Genomic DNA, 12,235 nt, shown 5'->3' with positions numbered 1-12,235 from the left:
CCGGTGGTGACACGAGCTTCCAGAGCACGAGGCCTGAGGCCTGATGGGCGGGTCCTCCCAGAGCCGGGCCCGAAGGCCAGGCTGGGGGCGCCCCAGACCACCGGCCAGCTCCGAGACCCCGGTGGGCTGCCCTCGGCCGCCTCCTCTCTGATCAGAGAACCCAGTCAATCACTTCCCAGGAAGGGTCTTTTCACTTCTGAACTTTTATGAGCCCCCTCGTCTTAAAATCAAAATCAAGGGAACCACACATTTATAGGAGTCTATGAACATGTAATGTTCAGAACAGGGAAATCTACAGAAAGAGAAGTAGACTGGTGGTTGCTTAGGGCTGGGAGGTGGGTTGATAAATGGTACAGGGTTTCTTTTCAGGGGTGATGAAACTATTCTAAAATTGTTTGTGGTTACGATTGCCCAACTACATGCATATATTAAAAGCCACTGCATTGTATACTTTAAATGGGTGAATTTTATTTCAAGAAAAGGAAAGGGGAATTCCCGGGCAGTCCACAGGTTAGGACTTGGTGCTTTAGTTAGGACTGCCAGGTCAGGGGGTTCACTCCCTGGTCAGGAAACTAAGCTCCCACAAGCCAAGCTGTGGGCCCAACAACAACAACAACAAAAAACTATTAAAAAATCAAATGACAGAACTTCCCTGGTGGTCCAGTGGTTAAGACTCTGCACTTCCACTTCAAAGAAGGGGCTCGGGTCGATCCCTTTTGGGGAAATGAGGTCCTACATGCTGTGCAGTGTGGCCAAAAAATTAAAAATTAGAAAGAAAATCAAATGAAATCAAAGAGGTTGGATGGCAAGAAAGGAAATTAACACTCACCAAACATACACCACACGCCAGTGCTTTTCTGATCATCCGATTTGATACTCACACACCGTCTAAGGTCCCATGGTAACACACAGGATGACTCGTGGCAGAACAGGGGCTGGGAACGCAGGGGAGGAGCGGATGGCAAACCAAGGAGCACAGGGACCTCAGATCAAGGACCTCCAAGGGCAGGAGCCCCCTGGTTAGAGAGACCATGCGTCATGGGCTAGGATAGACCTGGTGCACCTGCCTTGCAGGTAAATTATTAATAGTCCTCCCTTCTCTCCCTTGTGGCTCAGACGGTAAAGCATCTGCCTGCAATACGGGAGACCCGAGTTCGATTCCTGGGTCGGGAAGATCCCCTGGAGAAGGAAATGGCAACCCACTCCAGTATTCTTGCCTGGAAAATTCCATGGACCGAGGAACCTGGTAGGCTACAGTCCATGGGGTCGCAAAGAGTCAGACACGACTGAGCAACTTCACTGCTCTCTCTCAAGGGCCTGGAAGATGCATTGTAACATGTTTACATGTGGATGGTTTGTGATATGAAAAAAATAACAACCACTTGAACATGATGTCATGTATCCTTTAAAAAAAACTTGTTGTTTTGGCCAAGGCGTGGCTCATAGGACCTTAGTTCGCTGAGTGTGTGTGTCTGTGTGCCCTGTTGCTCAGTTGTATCTGACTCCTTTTGGCTCATGGACTGTAGCCCGCCAGGCTTCTCTGTCCATGGGATTCTCCAGGCAAGAATACTGGAGTGGGTTGCCATGCCCTCCTCCAGGGGATCTTCCTGACCCAGGGATCGAACCCAGGTCCTCCACAGTAAAAGTGCCGAGTCCTAACCACTGGACCGCCAGGGAATTCCCCTTAAAAATATTTTTTTTTTAAATATTTTTAAAAATTAAAGTACACTTTACATAAAGTTCAACCTTGTCTAATGTATGGTTCTGTAGGTTTTTAGCATGTAGCCACCACTGAAATCATGGTATGAACAGCTCCATCACAGCCCAGATTCCTCCACGACTCTTTGTGGTCAGTCAACACCCCTACCCCAACCTCTGGCCAGAACTGATCTGTTTTCTGTCCCCACAGTTTTGCTTATTCCTGAATATCACATAAATGGAATCCTACGCTGTGCTGGGGGTGTATCAGTAATTTGTTCTTTGTTTTATTGAATATTCCACTGTAGGGATGAAACTCAGTTAAATTAACTCTTTTGCCATTTACAAAACTTTTGGGTGTCTGAAGTTTTTTGATGATTACGAATAAAACCATAAATTAAAAGACACTTGCTCCTTGGAAGAAAAGTTATAACCAACCTAGACAGCATATTAAAAAACAGAGACATTACTTTGCCAACAAAGGTCTGTCTAGTCAAAGCTATGGTTTTTCCAGTAGTCGTGTATGGATGTAAGAGTTGGACTATAAAGAAAGCTGAGCACTGAAGAACTGATGCTTTTGAACTGTGATGTTGGAGAAGACTCTTGAGAGTCCCTTGGACTGCAAGGAGATCCAACCAGTCCATCCTAAAGGAGATCAGTCCTGAATATTCATTGGAAGGACTGATGCTGAAGCTGAAACCCCAATACTTTGGCCACCTGATGCAAAAAGCTGAATCATTGGAAAAGACCCTGATGCTGGGAAAGATTGAAGGCAGGAGGAGAAGGGGACGACAGAGGATGAGATGGTTGAATGGCATCACTGACTCAACGGACATGAGTTTGAGTAAACTCTGGGAGTTGGCGATAGTCAGGGAGGCCTGGCATGCTGCAGTCCATGGGGTTGCAAAGAGTCAGACATGACTGAGCAACTGAACTGATGAATAAAACCACTATTGTGTCAACCTTAGGTTTCATTTCTCTTGTGTAAACACCTAAGAGTGGGATTGCTGGGTCACATATCTTGCGGTTTTTTTTGTCTGTTTTTTTTAGCTTTAAAAGAAGTGAAACTGTTTTCCAAAGTGGTTTACCATTTTGTATTCCTTTTGCTGTTGTTCAGTTGCTAAGCTGTGTCTGACTCTTTTCGGCCCCATGGACTGCAGCTGGCCAGGCTCCCCTGTCCTGCACTATCTCCCAGAGCTTGCTCATATTCATGACCATTGAGTCGGTAATGCTGTCTCACCATCTCATTCTCTGCCGCTCTCTTCTTTTGCCTTTTTTAATCTTTCCCAGCATCAGGATCTTTGCCAATCCCTACCACTAATATATGAGAAGATAGTGAAAGTGAAAGTCGCTCAGTCGTGTCTGACTCTTTGTGACCCCATGGCCTATACAGTCCATGGAATTCTCTAGGCCAGAATACAGGAGTGGGTAGCCTTTCCCTTCCCCAGGGACTCTTTCCAACCCAGGAATCGAACCAGGGTCTCTTGCATTGCTGGTGTATTCTTTACCAACTGAGCTACCAGGGAAGCCCTATGTGAATATATCCCTACCACTAACATGTGAGAATTCCAGTTGCTCTGCATCCCTGTCAACTTAAAAAAATTTTTTTTAGCAGTTTTAATAGGTGGGTAGTGATATCACTTTGCAGTTTTAGTTGGCAGTTTCCTAATGACTGAAGATGCTAGGCATCTTTTCATGTGCTTTTCTGCCATCCATATAGCTTATTTAGTGAAATGTCTTGTTCAAATCTTTTGTCCATTTTGAAACTAGATTATCTGCTTATTTTTTATTATTGAGTTTGTAGATTCTTTATATTTTGTGGATACAAATCTTTTATGTGTGATGGGCAGATATTGGGCTGGCCAAAAAGTTTATTCAGGTTTTTCTATAAGATGGTATGGAAAAAAAAAAAAAAAGATGGTATGGAAAAATCTAAATGAACTTTTTTTGCCAACCCAATATTTTCTATATTGGGAAATGTAGCACTCCAATGTTTTCCTATAGGGAACAGTATACAGAGATAACTGATAAAACTTTATGATGTTTATCAGTAATCTAAGGATGATGTGGCCACAGATACTTTTATCTCAAATGGTTTAGAAAAAAATAAAACTTCTTTATACCACACTTGCAATTTTTCTGTAAGTTTGATATTGTTTCAAATTTCTAAAAATTATTTTTTAAGCTTACATCAAATATACACACATTTCTGTTTCTTAAAATTGTACAGTCAGAGGGTTTTATAATCCCTTTAATAAGTATTTAGACTGTATCATTAAGAATTCAGATTAAGCTACTTCACGTGAAAGCCCCAACTTGAAATAATTTTTATTTATGCAAAATCCATCTATTGGCAAAGACAGAATTTCACTTCTAATTTCTTTTCTGTATTTTTACACATCACCTGCATTACTTGGTTGAAATATTAAAATCTCTTTCCCATTGTAAATTATAGAAATCTCACAAGGATTTTTAAACCAGCTCTTAAATATATTGAACATTGGCCAACTTTTATCTTGCTGTTGATGTTTAGTCACTAAGTGGTATCCGACTCTTTGCAACGCCCTGGACTGTAGCCCACCAGGCTCCTCTCTCTGTTCATGGAATTCTCCAGACAAGAATATTGGAGTGGGTAGCCATTCCCTTCTTCAGGAGATCTTCCTGACTCAGGGATTGAACCTGCGTCTCCTGCATTGCAGGCAGATTCTTTACTGTCTAAGCCATTACTTAAAACTGTGATGAAGAAGCTGATAGTCTTTTTATTATTATTATTTTTTGATGTGGATCATTTTGAAACTCTTTACTGAATTTGTTATAATACTGTTTTTATGTTTTGGTTTTTTGGCTGCACTCCCTGACCAGGGATCAAACCCAGACCCCCTACAATGGAAGTTGAAGTGTCAACTATTAGACTGCCAGTGAAGTCCCAAGAAACTGATATTCTTGACCATCATCTTTCTGAGTCAATTAATTCAAATACTGCTTAAAAACAAGACTATCTCTCATTCGGCAGAGTTGCGTCTTCCAATGGAAGTAGGTACACCAAAAGGCAAATTCAAGTATGGTCAACACTGTCGGTGGAAGCAATAAACACCTTTCCCAGAGGGAACATTTTTCTTCTATGATTTCTTTAATGTTTTAGGAGAGAGGCTTTTCTAGCTCTTAATCTGCATGTGCAACTTTGCTGACACTGTACACTTTTTCGGGTAAGTAGTTCTGAAATGTGTCAACCACCCTTGGCAGGCTCTGCGTTGTCTATCACCAGTCCATCCCCTCTTTGGTGGTGGTTTCCCTTTTGTCTTAGAATTCTGCCATTGACAGATATGTTCTTAGAGTTCATGTCTTCCAGCCACAACTTTAATACTTTTCAGCCTCTCTAAAGCCTTCTCTTGGCTGGAAACCACTGGAGCCCTCAACGCCACAGTTTGGTGACTCTCGTGTTGATGACATGAATTCTGGATTCATCGTGACCTTGCTGTGATCTCTTGCTAAGCCCCTCAGAGCCAGTTTTCCCTGCAGTGTTGACATGGGTCATTGTTTCCACCATTAATTATCCAATGATGTAGTGAGAGGCCATAATGTATGAAAAATACACATTTTAAAATAATATAATCAGACTTGATGTTGTGAGATGCTCACACTGACAGCCACCAGAGATGAGTCCACTTAAAGGACTGGCATATTCCAGGCTCTTATCTTATGCTCGCATCCAATCTGTAATCACACCACAATAATCTCTGAGAGGACTGTGATGCCAACACTTTAACAGAGAATCAAATAATTCGCAGAATGAAACTAGCTGGAACTCCAAAAAGATCTTATCAATGGGCATCAATGGTAGTAATTAAAAAAAAGAATCTTTTGTAATTTAATTTTAAAAATGAATGTTTTATAATTATCGCCTGCTTGCACCCTTTACTTAACAACAAATGGAGGCAGGAGCTTTGTCTTTTATACTTCATGCTTTAGAACACATCATGCGTTAATAGCACATCAAAGCTAATGAACCATGATTATAAGCTAATTTTGAGGTTTCTCACCTTGAGATCATTGAGGGGGGAAAAAAAAAACCCACTGCATTCTAATAAAGCTAAAAATCCTAGACAATGAGAGCTAGTACCACAGAGTTCAAACCCCCAAAGCCAATACAGTGATTGAAGTTCAAAGCACTGGGTATGTTCATTTAGATCACAGATTTTACATCGTGCTTAACTTTTTGCTTTTTTAAAACTGGAGATTTAAACTAAAACAACTCTCAAATCTCAAAACTTTCCCAGAAATCTTTGATTTCCCAGAAATCTTTCTCTCCTTTTCAGTGTTATATTTTACTAATGAAAAGCAAACATCAAAACCAGACTGCCTCCTATTTTGGTAAATAAAGTTTTACTGGAACACAGCCACGCGCATTGGCTTACATCTTGTCCACTGACTGCTTTTCCGAAAAGGCAGGGTTGCAGGTGACAGAGACCACATGCCCTCAGAGCTGGAAGTATTTATTATCTGACGCCTTACAAAAAAAAGTTTGCCCATCTCTGTTCTAGATTTCATTTCCACCACTTATAATTTTCATCATTTGGAATGGCACCCACTCCATTTATCAAAACTCTGAAATCTTGAAACAGACGCCTGCTTTACTTTTTAAGCTGTTTCCAATTTTCCTTTCCAAAGGTTTATTTGTTCAGGTCCCCGAGGCCTTGATGTTAATTAGCAAGTTCCTAAAGTGCCAACTTCTCTCAGGTCTACAGTCAATGGAAACTGCAAACCCAAGTGTACCTATTCACCATTCAACAGAAATGTACTGAAGTGGTCAGAGGTACAAACTCCCAGTTATAAAATAAATAAGTTCTGAGGATGTAACAGACAGCTTGGTAACAATAGTTAATGATGCGTGCATGTGTGCTCAGTCATGTCTGACTCTTTGAGACCCCATGGACGGTACCCGCCAGGTTCCTCTGTCCATGAGATTTGCCAGGCAAGAATACAGGAGTGGGTTGACATTTGCTTCTACAGGGGATCTGCCTGACGCAAGCATCAAACGCACATCTCCTGCGTCTCCTGAATCAGCAGGTGAATTCTCTACCACTGAGCCACCTGGGAAGCCCATAGCTAACAATACTGTACTGTATATTCGAAAGTTGCGTAGAGAATCGATCTTACCGGGGAGAAAAACAAATTGTAACTATGTGATGTGATGGATGTTCACCAGTCATTTCACAATACATACATATGTCAAATCACTATGTTTTGCTTCCAAAACTAATACAATGTTATATGTCAATTATATCTCAACCTGGGAAAAATATTCTAAAAAAAGAATAATAACAAATTTCAAGACAACAAGGACTCTTCTGGAAGGACCAAGGAGTACAGAAAAGAACTAGAAATGTAACATATTTTCAATGTCAAAAAATGAAAAAAAGAATTAGTTAAAATTAAATGTTTAACAAATAGTCAAGTACTTCACCTTAGCCAAACAAATCCCTAAAATTTTTAAAAATGTAATGCACACCTGCTGTGTGAAAACATATACTGCTGACAGGAAGGACAAGGGGGCAACAAAAGTGAATAAAATCCACACCCTGTGCTCTGGAGTGAGACAGACTAGCAAAGACACAGCAGAATAGCAGGTAATAAAGGCAAAATGGAAGCCAGATGCTCCTGAAACGGTCCAGGCTGCTGTCAACAACGTTGGGGATGAGAATGAAGGCATGTGAGCAAGTTCTGAAGCCTGAGAAAAAGTGAAGAGACCAGTTAGGCTGCAGGTGTAGGCAAAGACCCAGAGCTCTGGGCAGCAAACATCGGGGCTAAATAACAGGAAGGCAGGAAGAACAGGGACCCACTCCAAACGGACTGACACCTGCAGTTGCCTGGAGCCAAGCCCTGTGTCCACTGAAGGCAAGGTGGCCAGTCATGCAGACCAAACCTTCCTCTCCAAATGTGAGAAGAGCCTGCTCAGTTCTTCACAGGTAGCTGTGAGCGATACACAGTTTCCCAATTCCCAATCTTATATCTACATATCTGTTTACTTCAAATTACCAGCAGGAAACTAAATGGTGACATTTTTGGCCCAGCAATTCCACTCCTTGGTACATACTCAAGAGTTGAAAACAAATGTCCACACACACACAAAAAAAACATGAACATGGATGTTCACTGCAATATTCATAATAGCCAAATAGTGGGGAAAAAAATTCATCATTTGACAGAAAATGAAAATGTGGTATACCCATACAATGGATTACTAGTCAGCCATAAGAATGAATGAATGAATGAATGAAGCCAGATCTCAAAGATCCTTTGATGATTCTGTGCTTAGGAATGATCTGGAACAAAAACTATTTGGAATGTCAGAGACACAGGGACAGAATGCATATTGGCAGTGTCCATGGCTGGGGTGGGAAAGGGGAACGATTGTCTTAATGGATACGGCATTTCTTTTGGGGTGATGAAAATGTTCTGGAATTAGTGGTGATGGCTGCACAACTCTGAATAAACAAAAATCACTGAACTATAGGGGCTTTCCAGGTGGTGCTAGTGATAAAGAACCTGCGTAGGAGGCTAAGAGCCATGGGTTCGATTCTTGGGTCGGGCGGATCTCCTGGAGACGACAACCCACTCCATTATTTTTGCCTGGGAAATCCCAAGGACAGAGGAGCCTGGTGGGCTACAGTCCATGGGGTCGTTAAGAGTCGGACACGACTGATGCGATTTAGCACCGCACACACACTTAACTACACACTTTTAAAGGTCAATTTCATGGAGTGTCAATAAAGCTATTAAACAGCAAGGCTCGGGTTTGAAGGATGGGGAATATAGCCCTCCAAGCCTTTTTTCTCCTTTATGTCTAATGACACCACCCTTATGGCAGAAAGTGAAGAGGAACTAAAGAGCCTCTTGATGAAGTGAAAGAGGAGAGTGAAAAAGTTGGCTTAAAGCTCAACATTCAGAAAACTAAGATCATGGCATCTGGTCCCATCACCTCATGGCAAATAGGGGAAACAGTGGAAACAGTGAGAAACAGTGAGAGACTATTTTTTTGGGCTCCAAAATCACTGCAGATGGTGATTGCAGCTATGAATTTAAAAGACATTTACTCCTCGGAAGGAAAAATGACCAACCTAGACAGCATATGAAAAAGCAGAGGCGTTACTTTGCCAACAGAGGTCCGTCTAGTCAAGGCTATGGTTTTTCCAGTGGTCATGTATGGATGTGAGAGTTGGACTATAAAGAAAGCTGAGTGCCAAAGAATTGATGCTTTTGAACTGTGGTGTTGGAGAAGACTCTTTAGAGTCCGTTGGACCTCGAGGAGATCCAACCAGTCCATCCTAAAGGAGATCAGTCCGGGGTGTTCATTGGAGGGTCTGATGTTGAAACTGAAACTCCAATACTTTAGCCACCTGATGCAAAGGGCTGACTCACCTGAAAAACACCCTGATGCTGAGAAAGATTGAGGTGGCAGGAGAAGGGGACGACAGAGGATGAGATGGTTGGATGGCATCACCGACTTAATGGACATGAGTTTGGGTTGGCTCCGGGAGTTGGTGTTGGGCAGGGAGGCCTGGCGTGCTGCAGCTCATGGGGTCGCAGAGTCGGACACGACTGAGTGACTGAACTGAACGTCTAAATCATAACCGTGACGGAGTGGAGTTCAGGATCAGAGACTCTTCTTCCGGCCTCTGGGATTGGTTTTCTGCTCTCAAGCAGGCTGCGGGTGGCCGCCCCACTGGCCACACCCACGACAAAACCCACGTCGCGCGGCACTCGTCAACCCGCGCGACAGTAGGCTAGGGGTCGGGAGCCTCCGCCGGGGAGCCGGACGCAGTTACCAGGCAACAGCGGCTAACCCGCCCCACCACCTAACCAATCACGCACTTCCGCGCGCAGCGCAATATCCCCGCGTAGGACTGCCGGAGCGTGACCTCCGGCACGTCGGGCCCTAGCGTCCAGAGACGGCAAGCACCCGCCCCCACCGCCACCGCTCAGCCAATCAGAAGGGAGAGGGATGCGCGTTCCGTGCGTGCAACCGTTGCCCCGCGCCGGGGCTTCCCCGCCCCACCCCCACTCCTTGGGCCCTGCCCGCCGGGAACCGGTTCGGGGGGCCCGCCGGGCCGCCTGAGGAGGGGGCGCTCGCAGCGCGAGCCAGGGCGGGCAGCCTCCTCAGGCTTCCCCTCCGCCAGGTCTGCGGGACGAGAAAGTTCCAAGCAAAGCACCCGCTCTTAATGGCGGCTGCGGCGGGGGCGGGATACGCACCTGAGGTCCCCGCCGGCGGGCAGCGCCCGCCCGGCCGCCGGGTCCGAGGGCTGGGCCACCTGGGAGTGCCTGGGGGCCGAGCGCGGCCTGCGAAGACCGTCTGGAGACGAGGGCGCGGCGTTGTGGGCGGCGGCCGAAGCCCTGCTCTCCACTATCCCTCCTTTTTCTTTTCTTTCTTTTCCTTTTTTTTTTTTTGGCTTCCTGGAAGGCAGCCTGGACTCGTGTGTCCGCAGCGCCCCAAGTGGGAGTTGCCGTTTCCGGTGCCGTGGAATCCACTTCAGCTGCACATTGAGCTTGTTGGAAGTCCCTTAGCTCCGCGCTGTTCAGGGCCAGACGTGCTTGTCCATCTCCTGCCTTTGATGAGTGGTTGCACGTGTCTGGTCTCACCCCCACCGACACCGCCCCCAAACGTGGACGTCCTTTCTTGCTCTTATTTAGTTTTACACTTTTTAGCGTGATTGCAGTTTGTAGCTTTAAGCGGTGAGGTCACAGCTCCAGCGACCGGTGAATTTGCCTTAAAGCCATTGAGTTATGTTGTAATACTGTAACAGTTGTCTCCTGACCTTTTGATGGGACTTAGTGACATTACTAAGGAGTCGGGAGCTGTCCTTCTGATGGTGCTGGTTCTCCAGCAAATAGTCAAGTATTACTTTAGTGCTGTTTAATCAAAGTCCAACTATTTTAAATATGCCAGGAGGAGAGTTGCTGCTGTTAGTCGCCAAGTCGTGTCCGACTCTTGCCATGGACTGCAAAAGAATAGGGTAATAGAAACCGTTTACCCATTGCTCAGATTTACGTAGCATGCCTTATTTTAAAGGACTATTTAGACACAATTGAAGACACTTCTCATTCCTTTTTATTTACTGTCTCGGAGTTCTAATACGTATTTTCTTTTGCAGAAAGGCAAGTGTCCCAGATTCTCTGTTTTTTGTGTGTATGAGTGGCTAACAAGGTTATGCTTCCTAGGAGATGCTATTTAAAAAAGCTTCCCTTCTAAGGTAGAGATAACGAGCGATTAGCTGAGATGGTACCTGTTTTATGATATTTTTAAAAGCGATGTTTGAAAATCCTCGTGGTATGTTTTAGTTGATTCTTCGTTATTCAGAAGAGTCATGGCCTGTAAAGTCTTAGCAAACAGGGTTCTGCAAGCCTCTTCACGTTTTTGTGGAACTGTTAAACGTACCTTTGTGTTATGTGTGTGTCTGTTTAAAGACACCGTATTTAATGTGTTTTGTAGATTTGTTAGTTGAACTCACGGCCAACAGTGTTGTAACTCGTGTGTGAAGGAAGCTTGGCTAAGGCAAAGTGTTTTCTACCTAACGTTGCAGTGTTCAGTGCTTACAGTTTGAGGACCATTTTAAATAGCAAAATCATCAAAAACTAAAAACAAAAAACCCCCAACCCCCCAAAATGTGGAAAGTGTGGCATTAAATAGACCAGAAAAAGGACACGTTTATGGTGTAAGAGCTGGTACCACCCTATTCTACCTCAGCCTGGAACGCGTGTGGCAGGCAAAAAAACTTTTTTTTTTTTTTTGTGCCACTCTACTCTGTCTGGAAATGATTGGGGAAAGTAGGGTGAGTAATGCTTTTAAATTTACCTGTGAGTTGTAGTGAGCAGGTGAAATCCCAAATCTGGAGCTAGTGAATAATAATGATGGATTTAAAACTTAACCTGTATATCAAGAACTTCAGGCTTCCCTGGTGGCTCAGCGATAAAGAATCTGCCTGCAATGCAGGAGATGTGGGTTCAGTCCCTGGATTGGGAAGATCTCCTGGAGAAGGAAATGGCAACCTGCTCCAGTACTCTTGCTTGGAGAATTCCATGGATAGAGGAGCCTGGCAGGCTACAGTCCACGGGGTGGCAAAATAGTCAGGCATGACTTAGTGACTCAGCAATAACAATATGTAGAAAAGAAATGGAAATTTGGCTAAAATAAATAAGATGTTTGTTTTTAAATTATTGTTTATTTAATATTTATCTCATTATTTAAATAATTTCCTTGTATAATTCATAAACCTCATATTAGTAGCAATTCAGTTCAGTCACTCAGTCATGTCCAACTCTTTGTGACCCCATGAACTGCAGCACACCAGGCCCCCTGTCCATCACCAACTCCCGGAGTCCACCCAAACCCATGTCCATTGAGTCAGTGATGCCATCCAACCATCTCATCCTCTGTCGTCCGCTTCTCCTCCTGCCTTCAATCTTTCCCAGCATCAGGGTCTTTTCAGATGAGTCAGCTCTTCGCATCAGGTGGCCAAAGTATTGGAGTTTCAGCTTCAAC

The 12,235-nt window shown here is 44.1% G+C and overlaps 1 protein-coding gene across 9 annotated transcripts in view; it reads right to left on the bottom strand.

The window, feature by feature from the left end:
• The window catches only part of LOC122432984 (general transcription factor II-I repeat domain-containing protein 2), a 57,768-nt gene extending 47,420 nt beyond the window's left edge, over nt 1–10,348 (bottom strand). For 3 of the 9 annotated variants that reach the window (XM_043455348.1, XM_043455347.1, XM_043455349.1), the window contains exon 1: nt 9,949–10,344. The gene's annotated coding sequence lies outside the window, so the exon portion shown is untranslated. Of the gene's footprint in view, nt 1–9,948 lie in introns of all 9 variants that reach the window. The other 6 variants (XM_043455345.1, XM_043455351.1, XM_043455353.1 and 3 more) reach the window with 5 other exon arrangements.
• Nucleotides 10,349–12,235: the final 1,887 nt, after the last annotated feature.

Source organism: Cervus canadensis, chromosome 32, assembly GCF_019320065.1.
Source record: "Cervus canadensis isolate Bull #8, Minnesota chromosome 32, ASM1932006v1, whole genome shotgun sequence".
Classification (NCBI taxonomy): Eukaryota; Metazoa; Chordata; class Mammalia; order Artiodactyla; family Cervidae; genus Cervus; species Cervus canadensis.
This window is presented reverse-complemented; position numbering and strand designations above follow the sequence as displayed.